Source organism: Wasmannia auropunctata, unplaced genomic scaffold (assembly GCF_000956235.1).
Source record: "Wasmannia auropunctata unplaced genomic scaffold, wasmannia.A_1.0 LD336004.1, whole genome shotgun sequence".
Classification (NCBI taxonomy): domain Eukaryota; kingdom Metazoa; phylum Arthropoda; class Insecta; order Hymenoptera; family Formicidae; genus Wasmannia; species Wasmannia auropunctata.
In genome coordinates, this window is record NW_012026886.1 from 19,674 (window position 1) to 27,764 (window position 8,091).

Consider the following 8,091-nt stretch of genomic DNA (forward strand, 5'->3'; position numbering starts at 1 on the left):
TTCATGTCATTATTTTGGCTTTTTTTTTGTTTTTCATAAAACAATTTTTTCAAGGTAAAAACATTAAAAAATATACTTGCGGTCTTTTTTTAAATTTTTAATGTCTTTTCCACGGATATACTATATACATGTAATAAACATGATTACAACATATTGTAACCTTTGCCTAACATATACAAATTATGTTTTTAAAAATTATGTTTAGAGGAATGTCAAATGTTTGTATAGCCGACAAACATCTCAGTTGGATTATACCTGATAAATGGACAATGGAAGATGCAGCAACAGTTCCCTGTGTGTACTGTACATGCTATTATGCTTTATATGTGAAGGGTAAGATGAAAAAAGGGGAAAAAGTATTGATTCATTCTGGTACTGGAGGCATTGGTCAAGCTGCGATTCATCTTGCGCTTTACGAAGGTTGCGAAGTATTTACGACAGTTGGAACTGTCGAAAAACGACAGTTTATAAAAGAAACTTTTCCATCTATTCCCGAAGATCATATCGGTAACTCTCGAGATACAAGTTTTGAACAAATGATTATTCAAAGTACAAAAGGTCGTGGCGTGGATATCGTATTAAATTCCTTAGCCGAAGAAAAATTACAAGCATCTGTTCGGTGCCTAGCAAAAGGTGGTCGTTTTTTGGAAATTGGAAAATTCGATATGGTTTCCAATAATTCTTTGGATATATCTACCTTTTCTAAAAGTATCAGTTTTCACGGTATCTTATTAGATAAAATAGATTCGTTTAGTCCAGAACAAAAGATAAATTTGTGGAAGAGAATGGCCGGAGGTTTAGAAAATGGTGCTATTAAACCGCTGTGTAGAAAAGTCTTTGAAAGAAATGAAATAGAAGCTGCCTTTAGATATATGGCCACTGGGAAACATATTGGCAAGGTATAATTATTTCTTAATATATACTAATTAAGATTTAAAAATTTTATGAAATTATATTAGAAACATGCCTTTTGTTGAATTAATGTTGTAAGAAAATAATAAAATTACTGATGAAATGCTAAACAATATAAATAAAATGCAAAATAAAATCTTTATTTTTATAATTTTTTGCTTTATACATAGTAATTAGACAAATTTTAATTGATTGTTCGTAGATAATAATAAAAATCCGTGAAGATAATGAACCTATGGATAGTCCTTTACTCGCTCATCCGCGATATTATTGCTTGGAACATAAATGTTATGTTATTTTGGGTGGACTAGGCGGTTTTGGTTTAGAACTAGCAGATTGGTTAACTTTTCGAGGTGCAAAGAATCTAGTATTGACATCACGGACCGGGATTAGAACCGGTTATCAGCAATCAAGAATAAAATTATGGCAATCTCACGGTGTGGATGTACATATTGTTACAGTCAATGATACTTTAAAACATGAAAACTGTGAATCTATATTAAAATTTGCTGAAGAAAAAGCACCAGTGGACGCCATATTTAATCTTGCAGTAGTGTTAAAAGATTGTATATTCCAAAATCAATCACCGCAAACATTTGAAGATTCGTTCCAATCAAAAGCATGGATGACGAAGAAAATGGACAAATTGTCAAGAACGATCTGTCCACAACTTCGACATTTTGTCGTTTTTTCTTCCGTTTCATGTGGAAGAGGAAATTCAGGTCAGACAAATTATGGAATGGCTAATTCCGTAATGGAGAGAATCTGTGAAAAAAGAATGAAAGAAGGATTACACGGTTTAGCAATACAGTGGGGTGCTATTGGTGATGTTGGACTCGTCGCAGATATGCAAGAAGATAATAAAGAACTTGTTATTGGAGGTACATTGCAACAACGAATATCTTCTTGTTTGGATACATTAGACATATTCTTGCTACAAGATCAACCTGTCGTAAGCAGTATGGTTGTTGCTGAAAAAGGTGCAAATATCAGCGGATCAATGAATATTTATGAAACAGTTGTTCATATCATGGGTAAGTGATTTTGAAAGCAACAAATATAAAAATAAAATATTTAGGTAAATTACATTCTTGGTATATATTTTTGAGTCATAAACATAAATTGGCATAGACATTTTTGTTGGCATCTCAAAAATGCTATCACAAGAATGTTAAAATAGCGAATATTATGACAAATGTTAGGTTTGATGGCTATAATTACTCTACAGTATATAATAGCTTAAATCATATATGAACATTGATTTATTAAAAATTTCTCTTATAGACGACAAGATAAATGCATAAAAATACGTTTTTTTGTATGAAAAATGCCCTAAAATTCGTATACATTTCAAGATACATTACATGGACATAGAATACTATGCATTCTGTGTACAATGAACATGAATTTTAGAATATTCTATATAGTGTATTAAAATTACAACAAAAGAAACATAAGATTAATATACAAAATACAAAATTAAATGGTTGTCCCACATACTCCATATTACATACATAAATATTGCAGAAATACAACGCATTGTAATAAAATATTTCAGAAATATTACTGATATATTACACGTTTAAAAATAATATTGAAATATTCTAGTTACATTATTGCAATATACAAGGTGATTCGAAATAAGCGTTTGTCATATTTTTGATTTAATTTTAAGATGATTTTTCCTTTATCAAAATTTTGCCTGAAGCTTAGTTTTCAAATTACAACGAGAAATAGTTAGCGAATTACGCGTAGGAAAGGTAGACACGGGCAGCACAACTTATTGTCCGACATAGGCGGTACGTGGAACCCTCGCGACGATCAGCTGACTACATGCGCGCATACACATGTGATTACATTCTCTCTCACTGTCTCTCTCTTTCATATACGCAAATACACACACACAGATACAAATTACCTAATAAAAATTCGATGACTTCTGTAGCTTCTTGAGAAGGACGAATAAATTTCCATTTTGATGGACCACGTACACCTTCAAATAAGTGTTTATTTTAATAAATTTTCGTGGTAAATGTTTACCTTTACACGGTCAGCCCCAAATGACTTCCGACTGACCTTGACCTTGACCCTTAAGCAGTTCAAAGTCACTGACATTTCCCGTTGCATATTGTTTATTAAAAAGTTATTAACATAACAAGTTATATACTCATTTAATCGTGTGTCATGTTTAGGGGAATTAGGGGATTATTCGTTAAAAAGTTATTAACAAAAAAAGTAACAAATGAAATAATCCCAATGGGGGTTGGGGGAGCTTTGCTGGGTAGGTAGTATGGGCGTAGGCAGGGAGGGGGGTTGCAAGAGGGAGGGGCGGAGCCTCACCCTCCGTCTATCATATAGCTAATATCTATTGTAGAAACAGAAAACACGTGCTTTAATGCTCCTACTTGTTTAGTAAGACGATGATTTAATAAATATTTAATTTAATATACTTTCTACCTTGCGTAGGGGTCTGTCTAATCTTTTCGAATATCTATTATTTTTAGTGTATTCTAAACTTATTTATTTAGTAAGGCAAAGTAAGGCTTATTTTGAAAAATGGCGGTATTTGTTCAATTAAATCATACTGGCCACGTTACACCGTGCGACCCGACCTATATCCTCACCTATTCCTTAATCTAAGTAGGCCTTCAATTGCGTTGACACCATGAACATTTACACCATGTAGACCTATGACACTTTTGGACCAAATCGGACCTAATTTAGTCCTCACACATTCGCATGTGAGCGTCATCTGGCGTCATCTATTGACAAGTTATACACCGCAGCCGTTTTAGTCTACACACGCTATGTCATGCGACCCAAAATGGGTCAGGGATCGTGAAAAAGAGACTCGACCCAAGCCAGGTTAGGTCGCTTCACAACGATTTACACCGTCCTGACGTATCGTGTTTAGGTGAAATATAAGATATAGGTCGCGGACTAAGCGTGCGGTGTAAACGTGGCCACTGTTTCTTAAACAAAAATTCAACTGTATAATATTTATAGTGCTCTTGTGATGTTCCAAAACGCAACAAAGCGGCATGCATATCTTGCCATAATTATTCTATCATATATCTTGCATCAATCAATAGTCCTACTACTCTTGTCAGAGCGTAGTGACCTCGTCTCGTATTTCTGCGATGTGCGCTATTTACACTTTTACGCAGATATACGGGACCTACATTTTAACGCCGATTTCGAACGGCCATTTTTTAAGAAGAGGTTCTCTTTGGCGATACTCTCAGTGGTTTGCCATTGCCTTCCGAGAGGCGGCTTCCGAATTGATTAAAATCAATTTCAGAGTTATATTATTCTGGGTGGATTTGAAACCCGGATCTTTAGCTTATAAAGCTGCCGCGCTGCTCCTCGCGCCACAATCGCCACAAATATATTGAAATATATCGTGCGAAAAAAGCTAATGAACTTATGGTACTTGGAGATTCGGGATCTCCACACTTATACAAATCATCAACATTGCATGTAGCAAAAAATGAATTTAAAAAATTGCAATTTTTTGACTCCGATCGTCTAAAAGTCTTATGTATTATAAGACACAATGTTTATGCTAATAGCATTCATAATATTGTATGATGCAAAATCTATTTTTTCGTGATTAGCTTAAGTCTTGCTTAATATATGCAAAAAGTTTATAAACAAATTAGATCTTTTCTAAATTCAAATTTTTTGAGAACGTGTCAATCTCATCAATTTGCTCTCATATATGAGCAAAATGACTTTTTATTGTAGTCAAGATAAAACAATTGAAAATAAATATATGCACTGAGAAAAAAATTGGTTGTATGAAATAAATTTGTATAGTTCGGTCTAATATGCTTGATTCAACAATTATTTAGCTACACAAAGTAAAGTATAATTTATTCTTGTTAATCATCAAAATTTTTTAACATTTATTTTGTATTAACATAGTAATGTTTAATTTTATATGTATCTAAATATTTTTAAAACTTAACAAAATTTTTTCTTAGTGTAGGTACTAGTCGAATTATTCAATTAATTTACAGTTTTGAGAAGTTGTACTGATGTAGGAGTGGTTTTCAAGGGTTGAGGGTGGAGCAACAAAATCGGATTTGTTGCAAATCGCGAGCAACAAAATCGGGGAAACGTAATCTATCGAGATATTCGATTAATTTGCCATTTTGAGATGTGCTGATGGTAGGGTAGTTAGAGGTGGAGCAACAATATCAGAAATTGAGCATCAAATTAGCACTAAAAAAATTAATATTATTTTTTTATTTTTTATTATTTTTTTTAATGGCTGTGCTAACTTTAATCTTAAGTTAGCACAGCCATTGTTTTCTACGAATCGGCTGGAGCATCAAAATCGGGAATTGAGCATCAAATTAGCATCAAAAGAACACTAAATTTTTGTATATGTTTTATTCGATTATGCTAAAGTGTCAGCTTAATAGACGTGAGTGGAGAAGAGTGAAAGAGGGGGAAAGAATGAGGAGAGAAAATAGAGAAGAGTGAAGGAGGTGAGAACATCGTGAATAATCTGCAGGTGGAAAGAAAAGATTAGAGTTGAAAACGAAGAAGGTGGTGGAAGGAGCACGGAATAAGAGTAGAGAGGTGTGACGGAGAGTGGGAAAGGAGCGGCGGAGAGGAAGTAGAGCACGGCAACATTAGTGGCGCTGCGGCGCTACGGCATAGAGAAGGAATAGAATAGAGGGATAACGTGAAGCAAAAGACGGAAGAAGCGCAACAAAGAGAATTTGGAAATAAATGGAAAGAGAAAAGGAGGAGGAAGGAAGAAAAATAGTGAGAAGAATAGTACAGAAGTAGGAAAGAATATAGGAGAAGAGGAAGAGAAGAATAAAATAGAGACGGAAAAGAAAATGGGGAAAGCGGGAGAGAAGAGTAAAACGGAAGCAGAAAAGAGAATAAGGGAAGAGAGAATGAGAAGAGGAAATATAGGAACAATTGAAGAGATATGGAAGAGAAAGAGAGAGAAAGAGGGATAGCATAGAGTTAGCGGAAAAAAATAGAAAGATGGAGATGGCAACTCCGAGTAGGGAGGAGGATACGATTACAGAAATGTTGAAGGAGATAAGAAAAGAGATGAAGAAGTTAAGAAGACAAGGACCAAGAACGGAGGAGACAATATAAAACAGGAGGTGGGAAGAGTAAGAGACGAATTGAAAGAAAGGGAAAGGAGATGAAAGGCGGAGAGAAGAGATGGAAGAAAAACTGAGAAAGGTAGAATCAAAAATGAAAGAGCAGGAAAGGTGGGGAATAAAGATGGAAATGTTGGAAAAGAAAATGGATGGGTCAAGTCAGAGAGAAAAAGGACAAAGTGGGGAAAAGGAAGAGAGACTGAGCATTGAAAAGAAGATGGAATTAAAGAAAAGAGCAGAAAGAAGAAAGAACATCGTAAGGGGGTTAAAGAAAAAGAAGGAGAATGTAAGGAAAGATGTAGAGGATTTGTTGAGGGAAGTGATGGGGCTAGAGATAAACGTGGAAGAAGTATGGGAAATTGGAAAAAACATAAAGAAAGAGAAAGGAATGGCAGTAGTTAAACTGAGAAGTATGAAGGAAAAAAGGAAGGTGATGAAGAAGAAAATAAAGTTGAAAGGGAGAAAGAGGATCGAAGATAACATGACCTGGAGAAAAAGGAAAATGCAATTCGAGCTAAGGTACATAGCGGAGGAAAAAAAAAAGGAAAGTGGAGGTAAAGTATGTAAGGTAAGTAGGTAAAAATACATAAATATAGAGAGGAAATGGTGGAAATGGGACGAAGAAAAAGAGAAACTAATATCCGTAAGGAAGAAAGCTGGGATGGAGAAGAGAGAGGGGGAAGGACAATAGGGGCAAAGAAGGAGGGGGAGAAGAGAGACGGTAGAGGAGGGGGGAAAGGGAGAGAGGCGAGGAGGAAGAGGCTGTAGGAAGAAAAGAGCGAAGAAAGAAAGAAGGATAGAAGATGACGTTTTGGAATGTGATAGGACTGGCAGGGAAGGATGAGGAATTTTGGAGGAAGCTAGAGAAATGAGATATAATAGGATTAACGGAGACATGGGTGGAAGGAAAGAAATGGAAGCAAATTCAGAAGAGACTATCAAAAGGTTTTAGATGGAGATGTAACCTGCAAAAAGAAAGAATAAGAAAGGGAGAGTAATGGGAGACATAATAACCGCAGTTAAGGAAGAGATAGAAGAAAGGAGAGAGGAAGGAGAAGAGGGAGAGATTGATAGAATAGTGAAAAGATCAGTAAAAATAGAGGGAAAAAATGGGTAAAGATATATAACAACGGGGACGTGAAAGAAAAATTAGGAAGAATGAAGGAAGAGTGGGGAGAGATTGAGAAGAATAGAGAGTGCCTACTAGGAAGGAATTTTAATGCGAGAACGGAAGAGGAAGGAGAAATAGTGGGATGGGAGGAGGAGGAAAAAAGAAGAAAGTCGAAGGACAAGAAAATAAATAAACAGGGAAGACATTTGTTAGAAGAGATAGAAGAGGAATAAGATGAATGGAGTGAAGAAAGGAGATAAGGAGGCAGAACTAACATATATAGGAGATGCAAGGAAATCAGTAATAGATTATATAATAGGGAACAGAGAAGCATAAGAAGAAGTAGAGATGATTAAAGTGAGGAAGAGAGTGTAGTCGGACCATCAACCAATAACAGTAGCAACTAAAAGAGAAGCCAGGGTAATAGAGAAGCAAGGAAAGAAATTGATAAGGATACTGGATTGGTCGGTAATAGAGAAGCAAAGAAGGAAATTGATAAAAATACTGGATTGGTCGGAAAAGGGAAGAAAAGAATACGAAGAAAGAATAGGTAGAGAAAGCATGGAGGGTGAGGAAGCGGAAGATTTGAGTAGAGAAATAGAAAGGGCAGTAAAGAAGGCAGTTTGCTGGAAAGAGAAAAGAAAAGGGAAAGGAAGTTGGAATAGATCATAGTAATGGGACAAAGAGTGTATGGAGAAACCAATGTTATCATCTTATGTCCCGACATCTTGTATATATACAGGGTGTCACATTTTATATTTGACAGTCAAATATTTGGAAATCGCAAGATTTGGGAGAAAAAATGTTTCAGACAAAAGTTGTAGGGTTTCGAGGAGGACATATCAATCGATCTAGTCGGCGCTTTATGACTGAAGAACATGATCTCTATGTTGACGAGGTTGTAAGGTGGTGTACATCGGAAGAGCACACGTC

The 8,091-nt window shown here is 35.4% G+C and overlaps 1 pseudogene; it reads left to right on the plus strand.

The window, feature by feature from the left end:
* Positions 1 to 209: 209 nt before the first annotated feature.
* LOC105453113 lies at positions 210 to 2,216 on the plus strand (annotated as a pseudogene).
* The last annotated feature ends 5,875 nt before the right edge of the window (positions 2,217 to 8,091 follow it).